General features: G+C 35.5%; 1 long non-coding RNA gene across 1 annotated transcript in view; it reads right to left on the bottom strand.

Annotated features, from left to right (window-relative positions):
- Positions 1 to 1189: 1189 nt before the first annotated feature.
- LOC128546975 (uncharacterized) overlaps positions 1190 to 22630 on the bottom strand; it is a 37509-nt gene continuing 16068 nt past the window's right edge. The window contains exons 2-3 of the long non-coding RNA XR_008366239.1: positions 14594 to 14688; positions 1190 to 12024 (exon numbers count right to left, since the gene is read on the bottom strand). This is a non-coding gene — a long non-coding RNA (uncharacterized LOC128546975). The remainder of the gene's footprint in view (positions 12025 to 14593; positions 14689 to 22630) is intronic.

Raw genomic sequence — 22630 nt, 5'->3', positions numbered from 1 at the left:
GACCCCTGGGGCGGGGTCAATTTTGACCCCGGGGTCATGATTTGAACAAATTTGGTAGAGGTCCATTAGGCAATGCTTCACACCAAATATCTAAGCTCTAGGGCTTCTGGTTTTTGAGAAGAAGATTTTTTAAGATTTTCCTATGTAAAATCAAGTGACCCCTGGGGCGGGGTCAATTTTGACCCCGGGGTCATGATTTGAACAATTTGGTAGAGGTCCATTAGGCGATGCTTTACAGAAAATATCTAAGGTCTAGGGCTTCTGGTTTTTGAGAAGAAGATTTTTAAAGTTTTTCCTTTCGGTTGCCATGGCAACCAGAGTTCTGCATGGAATTCAATTCTTTGAACAATTTTGAAAGGGGGCCACCTAAGAATCATTCCTGTGAAGTTTGGTGTAATTCTGCCAAGTGGTTTTCAAGAAGAAGATTTTTTTAGAAAATGTTGACGGACGAACGACGCACAACTGATGACTGACGACTGACGACGGACGACGGACATTGAGCGGTCACAAAAGCTCACCATGAGCCTTTGGCTCAGGTGAGCTAAAAATGTAAAACTGTGTAGAGAAAATGGAAGAATAAAACTTGTCATTACTCATTCCGTAACACCAGCAGCAAAAATACTTAAAAATGTGACTAACACAAATATTACAGATTAAAACCCGTGCAGGAAGAAGCTGTTTCGAAATGTATCGCAAGAAAATTGTGAAAGTCCTTCTATGTAAGCAGGACTTAGTGAAAGTGATCATACATACTTAACAGTAAACCAGCACTTGCTTGTGAGTGACAAACTATGTTTTGATTATGTGCTATGTAATTATGTGATAATTGTTGTTTCCAAAATATAATCAATCCTTGAAACTTTGTTCATTTTCTGGATTATTTTGAGTACAGCAAGGTTCAATTGAATATCTTAAATAATTTAGAAGATTTTACAAATGCAAATGCCTGTGCCCTGGTATGTGCAACACCGTAACACTTGTTATACTTCAAATAGTCGAGCTCAACCAGCATAGTAAAACAACCGCAACTGTACCTGAAAATGACACCTACAACTGTACCTAACAAGAGCTGTCCATAAGACAGCTGTAGCGTAATGGCCTCTGAAAGCCACATGGCTCCAGTGTTACCAGACTTGTAAAACCTGTTGTAGAACTTTCACACACATATATAAGATTGAAAACACAATAGTTCGTATTGATGTTTATTTAATTTCAGGTAGTTAAATAAAGTATTTTAGAACAAGTAATTTTATTGTCTCAGTGTCCATCTTTCAAATAATATTTAGCTACTGTAAAATGTTAAGAACTAATTATGTTTGAGTTGTCTTTCATGAAATCTACATATTTGGAAGGTAACCTAACTAGGCATAATAGTATTTTTGACTTACGTTGGCAGAACCACGGTTGGTGGCTCTGCCGCCTTGCCTCCTGAATGTCTAGTACATAGACCTTTTATATGCACCGGCCAGACTGTTGATTACCAAATTAAGATGTAGTTTTCCTGGTGTTATGTCTTAACCTGCCCAGGGCTACGATAACTTGTCAGTTTTATATTTCAACAATTTTAAAAAGGTAAAGAGTATGAATAAATACTCTCCAAGACATTGAATAATTTAGTCTTTTAAAACAATAGCCTAGCACCCTTTTTGAAATTACATTACAAATTCCTTCATTTCTTCACGAAAAAAAAACAATAAAAAAAGGTATTTTACTATCCTCGGAAACTTTTGAATGTTATGAATTGTAATGCAAAAATAGGTGTTTGAACACATATGCTTGTTTCTTATTGGTAATATCAGACGTTTTTGCTGACAAATATACAGATTTAAAACAAAAATTGATGGACACAGAGCTAACAAAAATTCAAAACGCGATGGGTAAATATTTGAAATGGTAATACAATTGTACATAAAATTCCACGCGACTATTTATTTTGTGTTTCGTCTTTGCCCAGTGGTATTACGTGCAGACATCGTCATGTTGTAGGCTGTGTCATCAAGCGGCATGTACTGTGTAACCTCATCGGTGAATTATAATATACTGAAATTGACTAAAAGTATGATCAGCAAATGTCATGTTGTTATTGAATTTCGACAGCTCATTCCTAATGGCTTTTATATGTTCGGCTGTGATCTTGAAAGAGTTTCTCCGTCAAAAATTAAAATTGTTAGGTCATGCTTAAATGTCCATCAAGACGCATGTTATAAACTTATAAAGATTTTATTATCTTGTCACCATGGTTGTTGTAAACATTCATTGTTTCTATGGATATATATTTCCATGGAGTTTTTAATTCGAAGGCTAGTCCATGTGAAAACGACTATTTGAATTCTCCGTGTCATGAGCTCGACAAAATTCCCAATCTGAATATGAATTATTTTCCTCTTTGTTTCACAGAATTTCCAGTATGACTTTGCATTTTATTTCTATGATTTTTTCCATGATGACTTCTAATTTTTCACAAATTTGCACAGCATTTTTATGCACACATAGCAAGTGTCTTCGCCCATTTTCCTTTCCCCTTACATGTTTTTGAAATTTTGAACAAAATAGTTGCACCCAATTTATTACTTCCTTAATATTAATATTGTGTAATTTATATTTAGATCTATACGGTTTCAATACACGAGGACATGACATACCAACTTGCTGACAGCTGGAGAAAGGCCTTAATAAAAACATTTTTGCCCTTAAGAAAAATATTGATATTAATCATCTTCTATTTTCATTTACATTTATTTTACCATGCGTTTTAAATTCTGTTTTGATGAACTGTATCATTTAAGCAAATTGTGGTCTTATCTTTTTTTACGAATAAATTTTTAACTTTTCATATGTATAACTTATGCACATCAAAGATATATTCTCTACATCTATTAATTTTTAATAATGTTCCACCCTACTCGTCAACTTGTACATGTGCAACAAGCTCGGTTAACATGAAAACTTTTCAGTTGTGTCAATTTGATAAAATATATCAACATATTAATTCAAAACAAAACGTTGACAAAATGCACGTATATTGTTCACTGCTCATAAAAAATATATGTTCGTCACGTAGACATACTTATCTACTATTCCGTAGGTATATTCTATAGGTTTCCTATGCTTCTGTTTGCACGGCCTTTATACCTAAAATAACACTAATCTAGTGTTCTTTGTGAGTCACTGCTCACAGGTCATCATCAAACACATTTCCTGTGTTTACCGTGGTCTTAGTTTCTGCCACGTTACATTTACTATAATCACAATATCCGAACCTTCATTCTTTTGAAACAGTAAACCCCATACAAACATTTTATCTAAATAATGCTCAAAAAAATATGATGACAAAATACTTTTAAAACAAGTATAGTTTAAATTATGAATTTCAAATTGAATACAGGTATGTTAAAATATAGTTTGACATGCGAACTGTCAGAAGCAAATTTGACCAGTTACCTACATGTTAACTAATATTTGACAGGTGTAATCTGAATTTTATACTATAAATGACATTTCCCACACGTTACTTTGACAACTGAACTTGCTTTTAATTTTGTCATAACATACAACTTGTAATTTTAATAAAAATCCTCGAACAGATAAACTGCCAGCAGCATAATTTGTTTTCGTGTACTTTACATTTTTACATTTGTAATTTCATTTTATTCTCTTTTTTTTGTATTTTTCTACTTTATTTGTAAACAGTTTAGTTTACTCTTCTGTTCATCTTATATCTTTCTTGATAGGCATCGCTTGATAATGCCTACCTTTTGGAAAAAAAAATCATAAATTAGGTTTGTCAAAAATCAAACAACCTAAAAACCCTATGGCGATATATTTATGAAGTAATATTTCAATTGTTTTATAACCATGATATATTGACAGCTAGCTTTCGTCTGCCCGATTTAGCTAATTTACCGAGTTTTCAAATTTTATATATTTCAGTGTTTTGCTTTATTTTGCTTTATTTAATTTTTGCCTACCCTACAAGATTTGTAAATATTTTTATACATAATTTGCAACTCTGTTTTGATACATAATTTTATTAAGGCAAACTTTACAGTAACAGTTTTAATTTTTGAATTGCATTTCGTGCTAGATTGAATTCAACTATTTTTTCTCCCAAAATATGCCCAAAACTTTTAAAAGGAAAAATAGACATTTCTACTTGCGTTTTCGAAGTTCTAGTGGCTCGTGACGTCTTCTCAGATCGGCGTGATGTATAGTGGCAGAGTACTTCGTGTAATACGTGGCCGCAACAATCTCGCAGAGAACATCCTGGTCCTCGGATACCAAAATCGTCTTGTAGCGTAATGGCCTCTGAAAGCCACATGGCTCCAGTGTTACCAGACTTGTAAAACCTGTTGTAGAACTTTCACACACATATATAAGATTGAAAACACAATAGTTCGTATTGATGTTTATTTAATTTCAGGTAGTTAAATAAAGTATTTTAGAACAAGTAATTTTATTGTCTCAGTGTCCATCTTTCAAATAATATTTAGCTACTGTAAAATGTTAAGAACTAATTATGTTTGAGTTGTCTTTCATGAAATCTACATATTTGGAAGGTAACCTAACTAGGCATAATAGTATTTTTGACTTACGTTGGCAGAACCACGGTTGGTGGCTCTGCCGCCTTGCCTCCTGAATGTCTAGTACATAGACCTTTTATATGCACCGGCCAGACTGTTGATTACCAAATTAAGATGTAGTTTTCCTGGTGTTATGTCTTAACCTGCCCAGGGCTACGATAACTTGTCAGTTTTATATTTCAACAATTTTAAAAAGGTAAAGAGTATGAATAAATACTCTCCAAGACATTGAATAATTTAGTCTTTTAAAACAATAGCCTAGCACCCTTTTTGAAATTACATTACACAGCGTGCTCCACTATTCGGAGTTTTGACAGTAAAATGAATATATGTCTGAATAAGAGACCTCTACTATAAAAGGAAGATACACCAAGGGGCATAATTCCATCAAATACACAAGTTCGAGTTATCAGGATTGTTACAACAAATGCAGATGATGATGGTAAAGATATATTTTGAGTTTCAAGTCATTATCTTATAAAGTACCAAAGTTATGTCCAGAAAACGAAGTTTGTTAAACAAAATTAAGTATAAAAGGGGCATAATTTGGTCAAAAATACAAATCAGAGTTATGGGGATTGTCACCACACATGCAGATGATGGTGATAAAGATACATTTTAAGTTTCAAGTCTTTATCTTATATTGCATTAAAGTAATATTCAGAAAGCGAAGAATGCAAAAAAAGTTTAAGTACAAAAGGGGCATAATTCTGTCAAAAATACAATTAGAGTTATAGGGATTGTCACCACACATGCAGATGATGGTGATAAAGATGCATTTTAGGTTTCAAGTCTTTATCTTATATTGCATTAAAGTAATATCGAGAAAGCGAAGATTGCAAAAAAAATTTAAGTACAAAAGGGGCATAATTCTGTCAAAAATACAATTAGAGTTATAGGGTATGTAACCACACATGCAGATGATGATTATAAACAAATATTTTTAATTTCAAGTCATTATCTTTTAAAGTACCAAAGATATGTCTATAAACGAAGCTTTCGAAAAAAATTAATATGAAAGTAATTCCAAGTATAACTCCTTGGTGACCTTGACCTTGGGAATAATGGGCCCAGCCCCTGCATATACTTTGTTTGTATGCTGGACAATATTTATGTGAACTTACAGTATAATAAAAGCAAAAGTAACAAAGATATGACAGAAAAACAAAGCTTTAACCTTACAAATAACCTAAGTACAAGGCCTTGGTGACCTTGAACTTGGGCATAATGGGCCCAGTCCCTATACATACTTTGTTTGTACGCTGGACAATGTTTATTTAAAGTTACAGTAAGATATAAGCAAAAGTTACAAAGATATGACAGAAAAACAAAGGTTACCGAAAAGCTTTAACCTTAAAAATAACCTAAGTATAACACCTTGGTGACCTTGACCTTGGGTATAATGGGCTCAGCCCCTACACATACTTTGTTTTTATACTGGACAATGTTTATGTGAAGTTAAAGTAAGATATAAGCAATAGTAACAAGGATATGACAGAAAGACAAAGGTTGCCGAAAAACTTTAACCTTAAAAATAACTTAAGTATAACACCTTGGTGACCTTGACCTTGGGTATAATGAGCTCAGCACCTATACATATATTGTTTGTATACTGGACAATGTTTATGTGAAGTTACAGTAAGATATAAGCAATAGTAACAAAGATATGACAGAAAAACAAAGGTTGCCGAAAAACTTTAACCAAGAAGGGTCACGCCGACACCGACGCCGGGGCGAGAAGTATAGCCCCCCCCCCCCCCCCCCCCCCCCCCCACGCTTTTTTAGTGGAGCTAAAAATGACAACTAGTAAGAAAAAAGCGGATACACCACTTAATGTACGAACTTTCAAGTAGCAAGTTTCTAGTTACAACAAGTGTTCGCTATTTAATGTTTACAAATTTAAAATAGAAAGACGTGAATACTTGGTGCCCACCATTAAGCCGTTTTTGAATGTTCCAAATTTCAAGACTAACGCAAAAGCGAATTCGATGATACAGGCATACTTTCATGATCAAGCAAGCAAGATTTTGATTCATGAAATTGAGCACCAGCAATCAACTGATGGAAAGAAAAAGTCAAGGTTAGAATATATGAAAACATACATGAAGAAAGCAAGAGAAACAAATGCAGTTCAATTGAGCTTACTAGTAAAATGAAGACCTATGGACCTGGTTTTGCGCATGACACCCCGTCTCATGATGGTGAACAATTGTGCCAAGTTTCATCAAAATCCCTCCTTGCATGAAGAAGATATGCTCCGGAGAAAGTCTGTGGACGCCGCCCGCCCGCCAGGGGCGTTCCCATAGTACGTCCCGTTTTTCAAACGGACGTATCAAAAAAGGCAAGGTCGAGAAGGAAAGCAAATCCGACAAAAAAAAAAATTCACTAATCCGAACAAATATCGTTCTATTGACATCACTAGTAAAAACAAGAGGGCCAAGATGGCCCTAAGTCGCTCAACTGTGTAACACACCATAACAGTGTAAACATGTTTTACCTAGTGATTTCATGGAGACAATATTCTGACAAATTTTCATTAAGATTGGACCAAAATAACGTTGCCTCTTGAGAGTAAACAATCATTTTCTTTGACTTGACCTAGTTTTTTACCCCACATGACCCAGATTCGAACTTGTCCTTAATTTTATGAAAACAAACATTCTGACAAAGTTTCGGGAAAATTAGAGCAAAAAAATGGCCTCTAGAGTGTATACAAGCTTTATGATTTGACCTAGTGTTCTAGTTTTTGACCCAACGTGACCCAGGTTTGAAAGCATCCAAGAGTTCATGAATGATAACAAACATTCTGACCAAAAATATTATGAAGATAGAATCAAAAATGTGCCCCCTAGGGTGTAAACACGCCTATTCTTTGATTTGACCTGGTGACCTAATTTTTGACCCACATGACCCAGATAAAAAATCCATGACCTTTGATCCCCAAGTGTGACCTTGACCTTGACCCAGCGCAGTTGGAACATGGATTTTGCACATCGCCTTTGTGAGTTTAACATTTGTTGTTAATATAATGGAAATATGTCAAGGGGTTCAAAAGATATGGACCGGACACGAAATATCACCCCATGACCTTTGATCCCCAAGTGTGACCTTGACCTTGACCCAGCACAGTTGGAATATGGGTTCTGCACATCGCCTTGGTGAGTTCAACATTTGTTGTTAATATAATGGAAATATGTCAATGGGTTCAAAAGATATGGACCGGACACGATTTTGTTACGGACGGAAGGACGGACGGACGTTCTAACGAAACGGTATTTATGTGACACCCCCATTGTTCTCTCTATTGTTCTAACAGTCACATAAAAAGAAAAAGGTCACATAAACAGAACGGAATGAATGACATCAAAGAGAAAGTACCGTTATGCAGTCACTTAACCATCATTTCGCGGGCACGGAAGGACGGACGGAAGGACAGACGGAAGGACGGACGGAAGGACGGACGCAGACCATTCCTATAATCCCTCTGCCACGACGAGGGATTAACAAGTCTTGAAATCTGATCCATTTCCGTAATATATCTCAATAAATGCTTCATGAACTAATTCCAACACACAGCACAACTAAATGATGTATTCTATATGTCTTTTAAAATGAAAGTCTTAGAAGGGCACATCTCGAGATTTATGTCAATATCTTAACATATAACAAATACACTTTTATTCGTTACCATAACAAATATACTTTTATTTGTTACTATAACAAATATACTTTTATTTGTTACCATAACAAATATATTTTTATTTGTTACCATAACAAATATACTTTTATTTGTTACAATAACCATAACAAATATACTTTTATTTGTTACCAACTGTAAACTAGAGGTTGTTTTTCAAGAAAAATGTATGTCTTCCACCACTTATCAGGCAGAAATTGTAAAATGTCAAAAGGGCCATAACTCCCGGGAAAATCACTGAACCACTGATACATATCATTTAAATGCTATACACAACTAGGCAAGGCAGTGGTAACTCCTGTGGCGTTTGGTAGAATTCCAACCACTGGTATAAGAGAAGTATCACAGATCAAAAACAGATCAAGGTTCATGACTCTGTTAAACAATTGACAAAGTATTTCAGTGGCAATACGAAAGTCACCTACCAGTCGAAAATTTTGTTAGTGTTCATCCCTTGTGGTTGTTGGCAACAGTGTTCGGACTAAAAATGCTTCAAGGCATTTAGGAGCTAAGAAACAAAATTTATTTTTACTTAAATTTCAATTATAGTGACCTTGAACTACAAGCAAAGATCATGTACATGACAAATTGTCTCATCATGGGGAACATTTGTGTGCAGTACTAAGATATTCCATCAATGCATATAAAAGTTATGGAGCGGTAACAATTTTTCCTTGACCTTCAATAGTGACATTTACCTATGGCCTACAAGCGTAAGTCATGTACAGGAATAATCTACATATTGCCCTCTATTTACATACCAAGTTTTATGAGCCTAGCTTGAATACTTTTTGAGTAACTGCAGGATTCAGATTTGTGGACGGACAGAGTGCATTCCTGTAGTCCCTTTCTGTGTACAAAGTTTTAAATCAAGTGATGACAACACCTTATAGGTTTCTTTTCAAAAAACTAGACCAGCCAATAAAACTTTAAAAGAAACAATACGAATCTTTCAGTTTTACAAAAGCTCGTTACCACTCTAAATATGTACATGTATTCTTATAAAGCACTGGTCATTCAATAAAAATTCATGTTAAACAGAAGAAATGTAATAAATAAGATTGATTTCTGGTTTTCAATATTTTACAGATCTACATTATGAACATTAGGTCTGACATTATCTAGAGTTGTGCCCCATTAACATACTGTTCCTATATCGGAGGTTTAACAGGGCTTGACAAATCCACTTGTTGCTTGTAAGTTTGCAACTCTAAAATCTAAACCCCTCCTGTTCTGTTACTACACTATGATGTAGTCCACGACAAGATTATGCTATATGTAATATTGTTTTCAACAGACTTCTGACTAGACTTATAACAAGAGCTGTCCGTAAGACAGCGCGCTCGACTTTTCTCAGTGCTTGACTCTGAATTCGAGCTTTGCCTGTAAAAAAAATTCCAAGTTAAAAAGGGACATAATTCTGTCAAAATACAAATCAGAGTTATGGGAATTGTGTCTCCTGGTGTAGACTTTGATAGACAATAACTATTTTGAGTTTCAAGTCAAATGCTTTAATAGTAACAGAGATATTTGACTTTATCAAAAAAAATTTTTAAAAATTCTAAGTTAAAAAGGGGCATAATTCTGTCAAAATTCAATCAGAATTATGGGAATTGTGTCTCCTGGTGTAGACTTTGATAGTAAATAACTATTCTGAGTTTCAAGTCAAAAGCTTTAACAGTAACAGAGATATTTGACTTTATCAAAAAATTTAACAAAAAATTCTAAGTCAAAAAGGGGCATAATTCTGTCCAAATTCAAATCACAGTTATGGGGATTGTTTCTCCGGGTGTAGACTTTGATGGTAAATAAGTATTTTAAGTTTCAAGTCAAAAGCTTTGATAGTAACAGAGATATTTGACTTTATCAAAAATTTTAACAAAAAAATCTAAGTTAAAAAGGGGCATAATTCTGTCAAAATTCCAATCAGAGTTGTGGGGGTTGTTTCTTCTGGTGTAGATTTTGATGGTAAATAAGTATTTTAAGTTTCAAGTCAATAGTTTTGACAGTAACAGAGATATTTGACTTTATCAAAAACTTTAACCAAAAATTCTAAGTTAAAAAGGGGCATAATTCTGTCAAAATTCAAACCAGAGTTATGGGGATTGTTTCTCCTGGTGTAGACTTTGATAGTAAATGCCTATTTTAAGTTTCAAGTCAATAGCTTTGATAGTAACAGAGATATTTGACTTTACCAAAAACTTCAACCAACGGCGACGCCGACGCCGGGGCGAGTGCAATAGATACATTTTCTTCGAAAAGTTGAGCTAATGAATAAATTAATACAGTAAAGTATGCCTATTTCCTTAGAAAATAACAAGACAAGTATAAACTGCAGCTAGACAAGTGAAAATTTTAAGAAGATTTCCTTTCAAAGCATTAGTCAAGCCCTGCTTAACTGACAAACTAACTAACTAAATCCCAAACTGTACATGTATGAAAGGTATGTATCGTGACTTACCTAATGAAACTGTCTACTGCATTGAGCACACATGTCAATGACACCAATAGAATATATTTCCTTACTTATTTTCTTTTCCACTTGTTTTTTTCTTTAGTGTGTACCATAAACTTCCATGTGAATCCATATGTTGCAGGTTTGTACAAAAGTTTATAAAAAACAAACCAGATAAAAGCTGCTTAAGATCTTGATTTCCTATCACAGTTCTTATCCATTCATATTGTAATGCAATGGCACTTCTTTCATGTAGTTTCTCTATTTCCTGATGATCTTTACATCAAAGAACACACACCAACATAAAAAGCTGGGAATGTGAAACTCTGGCCACAGAACTGATATTGTCACCGTTGATCCTATACTGTCACCACAGACCTCATACCGACACCATGGATCTCATACTGTCACTACAGATCTCGTCATGTCAACGTTATTCCCATACTGTCACCACAGATCTCATACTGTCACCATAGATCTCATACTGTCATTGAAGATCTCATCCTGTCACCACAGATCTCATAATGTCATCACAGATCTCATATTGTTACTGCAGATCTCATAATGTCAACAAAGATCTCATATTGTCACCACAAACTTCAAACTGTCACTGCAGATCTCATGTTGCCACAGATCTCATACTGTCACAACAGACCTCATACTGTCATGGCATATCTCCTTCTCCAATCACAGATCTCATGTCACTGAAGACCTCATACTGTCACCCAAACCTCATATTGTCACGGCAGATCTCATACACTCACCGTAGATCTCATGTCAGTGAAGATCTCACACTGTCACCACAGATCTCATACCCATCTCATGTTGTCATTTCAGATTTCATGTCACTACAAATCTCATGTCACGGCAGATCTCATACTGTAACTGAAGATCTCATATTGTCACAGCAGATCTTATATTGTCACCACAGATCTTGTACTGTCACTGCAGATTTCATGTCATGGCAGATCTCATATTGTCACCGCAGATCTCATATTGTCACTGCATATCTCATACTGTCATCGCAGATCTCATACTGTCACCGCAGATCTCATATTGTCACTGCAGATCTCATACTGTCACCACAGACCTCATACTGTCACTGCAGATCTCAAATTGTCACTGCAGAACTAATTCTGTTACCGGCTATCTCGTACTGTCACTGCTGATCTTATAATGTCATCGATGATCTCATACCAGCACTGTAGATATCGAACTGTAAACGTACATCTTATATCATCTACTTAGATCTCAAACCGTCAGTGCAGATCTTGCAGGAACATGGTATAGTTCTGAAATGTATTACAAATCAGTATTAAAGTAATTTAGTATAATACAGTAATTTTTGTTTTAATATTCAGTAGATGAGAGTTTCAAATTAACTTATCAACAAAAAGCAAACAAGAAATAACTGTAAAACCAATGGATATTCCTAGAAACACGATTACTGCATGTTAAAAAAACTAAAGTGGACTTCACTGACGGGGCACTAACAGTTTACTAATGTTGAATAATCAAAGGGCAATATCTATTGAAAAATTATCCAATCACAACATGAAAGACAATATGCACATCTCAACGTGAGAGTAAAGATTTCTATAAGGTTTCAATGAGTTCCACCCTGTGCTTGCTGAGGAATACTCCAGACAAGAAATGGTACTATAGTACACTTATGTTTTATAACCAGAGGGCATAACTCAGCAAAATTATTTTTTGTTTTGTTCGTTTTAGGTCTAACGCCCTTTTTCAACAGTATTTTAGTTAAGTAATGGCGGGCAGTTAACCTAACCTGTCTTCCTGTATTCTAAAACAGTACAAACCTGTTCTCTGCAAGTAAATGCCAACTTCCCCGCATGAATCAGAGGTGGAGGACCAATGATTTTAGACACAATGCCCCCGAGTACCGCCCATTTGAACAAAACTGGGAGAGGACCTTACAATGATGCTACAGACCTAGCTTGATGAAGTGGGTAAGTGTGTAACAATATATTGCAATTCACTGTCTCGTGATACCTTAGTCTGGCGATACGCATATCGTATCATAGACCTGTTTCACGACACAGACACTTGGGGGTCAGCACCCCTCCCCCTCCTAATCCGCCCCTGCCAACCTTCAGTCAATATATTTTCGTCTTTTAAAACAAATTGAGCTCATGTCTTGATCATACAACAACTTCTGTTACCATTTCAACATGTTTAAAAAAACTCCCATATTCTATCAACCAAGTGTCAGTGGTTTCACGATACAGTGAAAAGTAAAAACATTTAATGAAAACTTTCATAAAATCACAGTTAAAGATAGTAACTAAACAAATATTATCATTTATGACAGTTTCTTTAACTTTAAAACAAAATTTCAAGTACTTTCCAAGTGTAGGAACTTTGTTTTTTCTTTTTCATTTTGTCACATGAATGCTCAATGTGTATCGCGACACATACCGCATTGTTGTATCTGTATCACAACATGTATTGTATCGTGAGACTAGCGTATCGTTACACCCCTATTCATGAGGAGAATCATTCACAAGAATTTCTAGTTTGAGCTCTAACAGCACCTAAAAGGGGCCAATTGTCCCCATCTAAACAAGCAAATTCGCTGAATTGGTAACCCCAGCCAAATGGATTTGTGTTGAAGAATGGCAAAGAAATATATCTGGCAAAAAGTTAAGGATGTTACTAAGAAGCAAATAATTTCATTACATTTTAACTTATAAGAACAGACGTCCTTCAGAGAGCACAATCAAGTAAGAAATTTGGAACGTGGGTGGTGACGAGGGTGGGGGGTCCACAATGGCTAATTACCGTAATTAGGACTGTTGACAATATGCATGCTGTAAAAATGACTGGAATTAACGCTCCAATGGCATAATATTTAAGCTCCGCATACTTCAGAAACTTGTCAAATTTTCACAAAAACTGTCAAAGCAAATCTTTTTGCCACAAAAACATGTCTCCCGCTATGTATACCTTTAGCTCTGGCGGCAATTTTGTGCAGCAAAGCGGAAAGTATTGGTGATATGCATAACTAGGCTTGGTACTGATCACTCCTGTGAAGTTTCATCGAAATCCAGCCATCAGTTTGACCTTTGAAAGCCGCACAATATTTTTCTATTTTTAGCTCTGGTGGCCATTTTGTGCAGCAAAACGGAACTTGCCGGCAACATACCGGTACACAACTAGACTTGGTACTGATCACTCCTGTCATGTTTCGTCGAAATCCAGCCAGCAGTTTGACTTGTGTAAGCAGGACAAGATTTTTCTATTTTTAGCTCTGGCAGTCATTTCGTGCAGTGAAGCAAAACATGCTGTCGATGTACATGCTGATGATGTGCACAACTAGACTTGGTACTGATCACTCCTGTGATGTTTCATCGAAATCCAGCCAGCAGTTTGACCTGTGAAAGCCGAACAAGATTTTTCTATTTTTAGCTCTGGTGGCCACTTTATGCAGCAAAGTGGAACATGCCGGCAATATGCACAACTAGGTTTGGTACTGATCAATCCTATGAAGTTTCATCAAAATCCGGCCAGCAGTTGGCCTGTGATAGCCGGACAAGCTTAATGCGGACAAACAGACAGACGAAAGGCAAAGGCAAAAACAATATCTCTCCCCTAATTATCTGTAAAACAAGACATAATTGTATTCAGCCCATCAGTTACTTCTTTGACATTTTCTGTTTAATTGTCGAGCGCAAAATACAAAGTTTTGTAAACAAATTGTTGTAAAACTGACTGTTTGCAGACCGACTTTCATCCATCAATTTTCCTTTCATTTGTATTCGAGTGCAATACTGATGATTATCAGTTAAAGAATGAGAAACCTAGCGGTGTTCTAATTTAAAGCTGCAACAATAAATTTACCACAATAAAACTTTCTATAGACCATTCAAATTACAAGCTCCACTTGACTTCTTTCCAAGTAATCGTCATACCATATTCTCGTCTTGTGGCAAGTACTGAAATTTTAACAAGTAACAAATAATTTAGCAAATAAATCCAGCTATTTCTATAAAGTGGAATTACTAACATATCAATGGAATGTCACACACTGCATAATACAATTAGTAAACTTGGTGGAACAATATTCTTTTTGACAGAAACTAACTATCTTAAAGAACCTTCCTGGAATGTCATATACTTACACACTTGACACTTAGTAGAATGTCACAATCATCTTTTAACTGATTAAAATTTACACACCTGTACACAAGCAAGTTTACAGGAATATTTCTATATCATTTTACTTTCTTAATGATGCTTTGTGGAATGTCTTGCAGACTGGCAAACTTACTGTAAAATTACTGTAAAATCATTTAATTTCGTGGGCATGAAATTTAGTGGTTTTCATCAAAATGGCAATTTCGTGCGGATATGAATTCATCAATTTCAACTTCTGAACATGAAAAGAATGTGAATTTTACTTGTTTGTTGGGATTAAATTTTGTGTACTGACTCATCCACGAAAATTAGTTCCCCTCGATTATTAACGATTTCACAGTATAATGTTACATAATGACACTACATTTCTAAAATCTGCTTACAGACTGAAATCAGACTGAATGTCACAAATTTTCTGTCAGAAAGACAATGGTTTATCAGATGGATCGCAATAAATAATTGAAGAATGTGTCACTTGTGAGAATCACCATTACTACGGTATGATTAATTCAGTAATGATTAATTGCAGAAATTTACAAAATGTCTTGAAATTGAGATTGCATAGCTAGATCTAAGGGCACCTTCTGTAAAATCATTTAATTTCGTGGGCATAAAATTTTGTGGTATTGGTCAAAATGGCAATTTTGTGGCGATTTCAACTTTTGAACATAAAATGAATGGGAATTTTACTTGTTCATTGGGATTAAATTTCGTGGATCGAATTCAACCACGTAAGCCACGAAAATTAGTCCCCCACGAATATTAATGATTTCACAGTATCTCAGTTCTCTGTGATTGTTTTTAATCTAATAAACCATTTAGAGTTGATTGTGTCTACTATTTCATAATGACATATATTGTACAATTGTTACTGGTTTTATAGCCATTTCTACCTATATATAGCCAGATTAAATTAAATAGCTAATTCCTAGCCTTAAGTAAACCATACTGCCTGCAATGCAGGGGAGATAACTTTGGAAAATATACACAAATCTGACCTCATTCGTAACCCCCTATTGGTATTACACTGTTCTGCAAACAAGATGCAAGAATTTTGAGTGCTAATTTATTCATTTATAGAAACTGGAATTGTGTCCATAGGACATGTATGCCCCCACATACTGCACAATTCAGATCATTAGGCTCTTCACCTATGCAACTTTGAAACCATTCCTTCAAAATGTGTATGAGGAGTTGAACACACAAAATTTCTTCACTATGGCCTATTTTGTGAAACTAACAAAGGGCCATAATTCTAAAAAGATAGACACAGAAAAAAAGTCCATTATTTATGGTCATCTTTACATCAACACACTGGGTATTTGGCTACCTACTTGTGTGAGCAATACTGTCCTCATGTGATTTATATACATTTAGGTGTACTGGATATTCACACCTCTTTAATGTGTATTTATTCCGTATTTAACTGAAGATTTTAAAAGTTTTAGTATTGAATGTGTAAGATCATACGGTAGTTACCTTAACTATATCAATGTCAAATTTCTATCTCATATCATATGAATAATTGTGAAAAAAAATAATTTTTTGACACCAAAATGAAGATATTTAAAGGCTATGCTATCTATTTTCATAAATAATGGTATTATTTAGGATTAAATTTTTTGTTGCGGGTCAAATACGAGTTCAGTTTTTCTTGATTTTTGCGGCTCAAAACCGGAGCCTCGGGTCAACTGAATGCCCTGAACGAATATATTTACATTTTTCTACTATTTTTAGAGGTTTTCATACCAATTGTGAATGGGTCCGGCGGACCTAATTTGAAAATTGTGAAAGACCGTCTGCAATTGTGAACGGGTCCGATATTCGGTACCACTTACATAAGGAAAAAAATCGCTGCCAAGAGGGGCTAATACTGAGATCTGAGATCGCAGAATAGTGCATTAAAACTAGTGGTGCCCAAATGTCAGACAGTGCGATTTGGTGACAGTAGCTTTCAGACAGCAGCTGCGAGGTTACGGAATGCCCTCCCATCTGGCATAAGAGAGTGCAAGACCTTGAAAAGTTGTTTTTTTAAAAAGCACTAAAGACGCATTATCTCATACAGTTCTTTGGGAACTAATCTCACTAATTACCTAGTAGAATAATGTAGGTACTTAATGCCGGCCAATAAATTACTCTTATCAAGAACTCTAGTCTGACAGAATATTATAGACAGTTTTTTTTTCTGTGGGATGTATCATGGATGTTCTGGGGACCATTTAGGTGGGGACTGACCCAATCATCCGGGACAGTTTGCATGCTGTGATGCATTTCGCAGGCATCATACTGGTTAGTTCTGTCTGTTCAAAATGTAAGATATCTTCTGTTCTATTCTGCTCTAACCTGTGTCTTAGATAGGTCAGTTAATGTTTTACGCTATTGTATTTTGTTTCATGTTTTGATCAGCCTACCTTTACAGGGTTTTTTTTCCGGCAGTTTTTATAGCCGTTATTCGGCTATATTCCCAATGCCAAAAAGTATGTATTTTTCCCAAAATGAGTGTAAAAATTCCCAATCTACATTCTGAAAAACATTTCATCAAAATTGCACAAATATTGACCAAATTATGGACAATTTTGTAATGGCAGTATGTTAAAGAGTTTGTACAATGTGAAACAAGTGTATGAGAAAGTGCTTAAACACATCCTTACTATATCCTATGGGACTAAATATTTCCCAATTTGGAACATTTAGGCGTCAAAATTCCCAATATTGGGGGTATAGGCTATGTTCCCAAAACAGAAAGAAACAAGAGGACCATGATTGTCCTGAATCGCTCACCTGTCCCCACATGACCCAGTTTTGAACTGAGTATGACGTCGTCTTTTCTATTATTTGACATAATGACCTAGTTTTTGAGCTCATGTGACCCAGTTTTGAACCTGACCTAGATATCATCAAGATAACAATTCCGACCAATTTTCATGAAGATCCATTGAAAAATATGGCCTCTAGAGAGGTCACAAGGTTTTTCTATTATTTGACCTAATGACCTAGTTTTTGAAGACACGTGACCCAGTTTTGAACTTCCCCTAAATATCATCAAGGTGAACATTCTCACCAGTTTTCATGAAGATCTCATGAAAAATATGGCCTCTAGAGAGGTCACAAGGTTTTTCTATTTTTATACCTACTGACCTAGTTTTTCATAGCACGTGACCCAGTTTCGAACTTTACCTAGATATCATCAAGGTTAACATTCAGACCAATTTTCATGAAGATCCATTGAAAAATATGGCCTCTAGAGAGGTCACAAGGTTTTCTTATTATTTGACCTACTCCATTGAAAAGTTACTATTATGGCCTCTAGAGAGGTCACAAGGTTTTTCTATTTTTAGACCTACTGACCTAGTTTTTGACTGCAGTTGACCTAGTTTCAAACTTGGCCTAGATATCATCAAGATGAACATTTAGACCAACTTTCATACAAATCCCATGAAAAATATGGCCTATAGAAAGGTCACAAGGTTTTTTATCATTTGACCTACTCATCTAGTTTTTAAAAGCTTGTGACCCAGTTTCAAACCTGACCTAGATATCATCAAGGTGAACATTTAGACCAACTTTCATAAAGATCCCATGAAAAATGTGACCTCTAGAGTGGTCACAAGGTTTTCTTATTATTTGACCTACTCCATTGAAAAGTATGGCCTCTAGAGAGGTCACAAGGTTTTTCTATTTTTAGACCTACTGACCTAGTTTTTTATCGCAGTTGACCCAGTTTGGAACTTGACCTAGATATTATCAAGATGAACATTCAGACCAACTTTCATACAGATGGCCTATAGAGAGGTCACAAGGTTTTTTTTATCATTTGACCTACTGACCTAGTTTTTGATAGCACGTGACCCAGTTTCGAACTTGACCTATATATCATCAAGATGAACATTCTGACTCATTTTCATGAAGATCCATTGAAAAGTATGGCCTCTAGAGAGGTCACAAGGTTTTTCTATTTTTAGACCTACTGACCTAGTTTTGGACCGCTCTTGACCCAGTTTCGAACTTGACCTAGATATCATCAAGATGATCATTCAGACTAACTTTCATAACGATCCCATGAAAAATGTGACCTCTAGAGTGGTCACAAGCAAAAGTTTACGGACAACGGACGACGTACGCTGCGTGATCACAAAAGCTCACCTTGTCACTTTGTGACATGTGAGCTTTAATCTAAAATGCTAATGTATCTTATTACCATAGTCAAAATAATTCAACGTTCAGACTGTTTTATCTTTGTGACTGGCAATCTAAACGTCAAAACTTTGAAGGACCAAAATAATGGAAGATAAATCACAATACACAGTCATCATGGTCATGTAAAGTTATTGGTTTTGTCGCTTGTGTAGACACAGTAAACGTTAATCTTGTACAGTACATACATAGGTTTAAATCATCAAAAAAATTGTAATTTTGGATATTATTTTATATTTTTTACATAAATCAATGAGAAATTGAATCCCCTTTCGATACATGCAAGTTTTATTTGAATTTGTGGCCAATTCGTGAATATAGGATGTAAAGCTTTGGCAGCGATGAAAATTTCATCGGTAATTGCTTCAACTAATTTGGTCTTTCAAGTGTTTGACACGAGTGGGGATATTGCCCATATGAAAAAAATATCTCAATATTTCCAAGGATCGCGTCAAATTACAGTTCTTAAGGGTACAGCAGATTTAGGGTATAGAGGATAGGTTGATAAATTTTGTATTTAGATTTGAATTATTGCATAAATTTTCATATCATTCTTTTACTGGCATGCAGACAGACATTCTGACATACATTTTAAATGTTTGCTTGCTGTGTTATTTTTCATATGTCACCAAATGAAAATCGACGGCTATCCTCTACTGACTAAATCAGTGTGTATGAAAACAAAGTCAGTGAATGAAAAGTATTTGATAGAAATTTAAAAAGCTAAATATTTTTGAAAAGAGAATACATTATTTTTCTGATTTATAGTAAAGCAATCTTGGGAAGTTTGTTTAATTGTGGATTTTAGAATAGTAATGCAAAAATGACCAAATCTATCCTGTACACCCTATATCAGCACATATGTGCACAATGTCATTGAGAGAAAACACACATGAATTTCTATTAAAAGCTGAATATTTTGAAAAGAATAGCTATTTTCTGGCTGATATACAGACACAAACTACTAAATTTCATTTCTTTGAATTGGAATGCAGGAAAAATTAGTTAGCTATCCGCTATAGTTGGACTAGTTTTATATTGCGACGGTCAAACTGTTACGACTCGCAGTGGCTGCAAATGTCAGAAATTAAAAAGCAGCCACTCATGTGGCTATACATAATACATATAACATAGGGGCAGAGTAATATTTTAAGAACTGCACATGCTTATGGCCTATGCTATTTTGACAATGCAGAATTCCTATGTAAAACTGAGATTGTCGTAACAAGGCGAGAAATGCACGGGGATCAAAGAGAAACTAATTATAACAAGAGGACCATGATGGTCCTGAATCGCTCAACTCTTCCCACATGACCCAGTTTTGAGTATGACGTCGTTTTTTCTATTATTTGACATAGTGACCTAGTTTTTGAGCTCATGTGATCCAGTTTTGAACTTGACCTAGATATTATCAAGATAAAAATTCTGACCAATTTTCATGAAGATCCATTGAAAAATATGTTCTCTAGAGAGGTCACAAGGTTTTTCTATTATTTGACCTATTGACCTAGTTCTCAAAGGTACGTGACCCTGTTTTAAATTTTACCTAGATATCATCAAGGTGAACATTCTCACTAATTTTCATGAAGATCTCATGAAAAATATGGCCTCTAGAGAGGTCACAAGGTTTTTCTATTTCTATACCTACTGACCTAGTTTTTGACCGCACGTGACCCAGTTTCGAAACTGACCTAGATATCATCAAGGTGAACACTCAGATCAATTTTCATGAAGATCCATTGAAAAATATGGCCTCTAGAGAGGTCAAAAGATTTTTCTAATTTTAGACCTACTGACCTAGTTTTTGACTGCAGTTGACCCAGTTTCAGACTTGACCTAGATATCATCAAGATGAACATTCAGACCAACTTTCATACAGATCCCGTGAAAAGTATGGCCTCTAGAGAGGTCACAAGGTTTTTTTTATTATTTGACCTACTGACCTAGTTTTTTAAGGCACGTGACCCAGTTTCAAACTTGATCTAGATATCATCAAGGTGAACATTCTGACCAATTTTCATGAAGATCCATTCAAGGGTATGGCCTCTAGAGGGGTCACAAGGTTTTTCTATTTCAAGACCTACTGACCTAGTTTTTGATCGCAGTTGACCCAGTTTCAAACTTGACCTACGGTATATATCATCAAGATAAACATTCAGACCAACTTTCATACAGATCCCAGAAAAAATTTGGCCTCTAGAGAGGTCACAACGTTTTTTCATTATTTGACCTACTGACCTACTTTTTGACGGCACGTGACCCACTTTCGAACTTGACCTAGATATCATCAAGATGAACATTCTGACCAATTTTTATGGAGATCCATTCAAAAGTATGGCCTCTAGAGAGGTCACAAGGTTTTTCTATTTTTAGACCTACTGACCTAGTTTTCGACTGCACATGACCCTGTTTCGAACTTGACCTAGATATCATCAAGATGAACATTCAGACCAACTTTCATACAGATCCCATGAAAAATATGGCCTTTAGAGAGGTCACAAGGTTTTTCTATTATTTGACCTACTGACCTAGTTTTTGAAGGCACGTGACCCACTTTGGAACTTGAACTAGATATCATCAAGATGAACATTCAGACCAACTTTCATACAGATCCCATGAAAAATATGGCCTTTAGAGAGGTCACAAGGTTTTTCTATTAATTGACCTACTGACCTAGTTTTTGAAGGCACGTGACCCACTTTGGAACTTGAACTAGATATCATCAAGATGAACATTCAGACCAACTTTCATACAGATCCCATGAAAAACATGGCCTCTAGAGAGGTCAAAATGTTTTTCTATTATTTGACCTACTGACCTAGTTTTTAAAGGCACGTGATCCACTTTCGAACTTGACCTAGATATCATCAAGGTGAACATTCTGACCAATTTTCATGAAGATCTCCTGAAATATATGGCCTCTACAGAGGTCACAAGGTTTTTCTATTTTTAGACCTACTGACCTAGTTTTTGACCGCACATGACCCAGTTTCGAGTTTGACCTAGATATCATCAAGATGAACATTCAGACCAACTTTCATACAGATCCCATGAAAAATATGGCCTTTAGAGAGGTCACAAGGTTTTTCTATTATTTGACCTATTGACCTAGTTTTTGAAGGCACGTGACCCAGTTTCAAACTTGACATAGATATCATCAAGGTGAACGTTCTGACTAATTTTCATGAAGATCTTGTGAAATATATGGCCTCTAGAGAGGTCACAAGGTTTTTCTATTTTTAGACCTACTGACCTAGTTTTTGAAGGCACGTGACCCAGTTTCGAACTTGACCTAGATATCATCAAGATGAACATTCTGACCAATTTTCAGGAAGATCTTATGAAATATATGGCCTCTAGAGAGGTCACAATGTTTTTCTATTTTAAGACCTACTGAACTAGTTTTTATCGGCACGTGACCCAGTTTCAAACTTGACCTAGATATTATCAAAATGAACATACTGACCAACTTTCATAAAGATCCCATGAAAAATGTGACCTCTAGAGTGGTCACAAGCAAAAGTTTACGGACTGACGCACGCACGC

This window comes from Mercenaria mercenaria, chromosome 11, assembly GCF_021730395.1.
Source record: "Mercenaria mercenaria strain notata chromosome 11, MADL_Memer_1, whole genome shotgun sequence".
In the NCBI taxonomy this organism is placed as follows: domain Eukaryota; kingdom Metazoa; phylum Mollusca; class Bivalvia; order Venerida; family Veneridae; genus Mercenaria; species Mercenaria mercenaria.
Note: the sequence above shows the minus strand (reverse complement) of the source record. Positions and strands in the feature narration are given on the sequence as shown.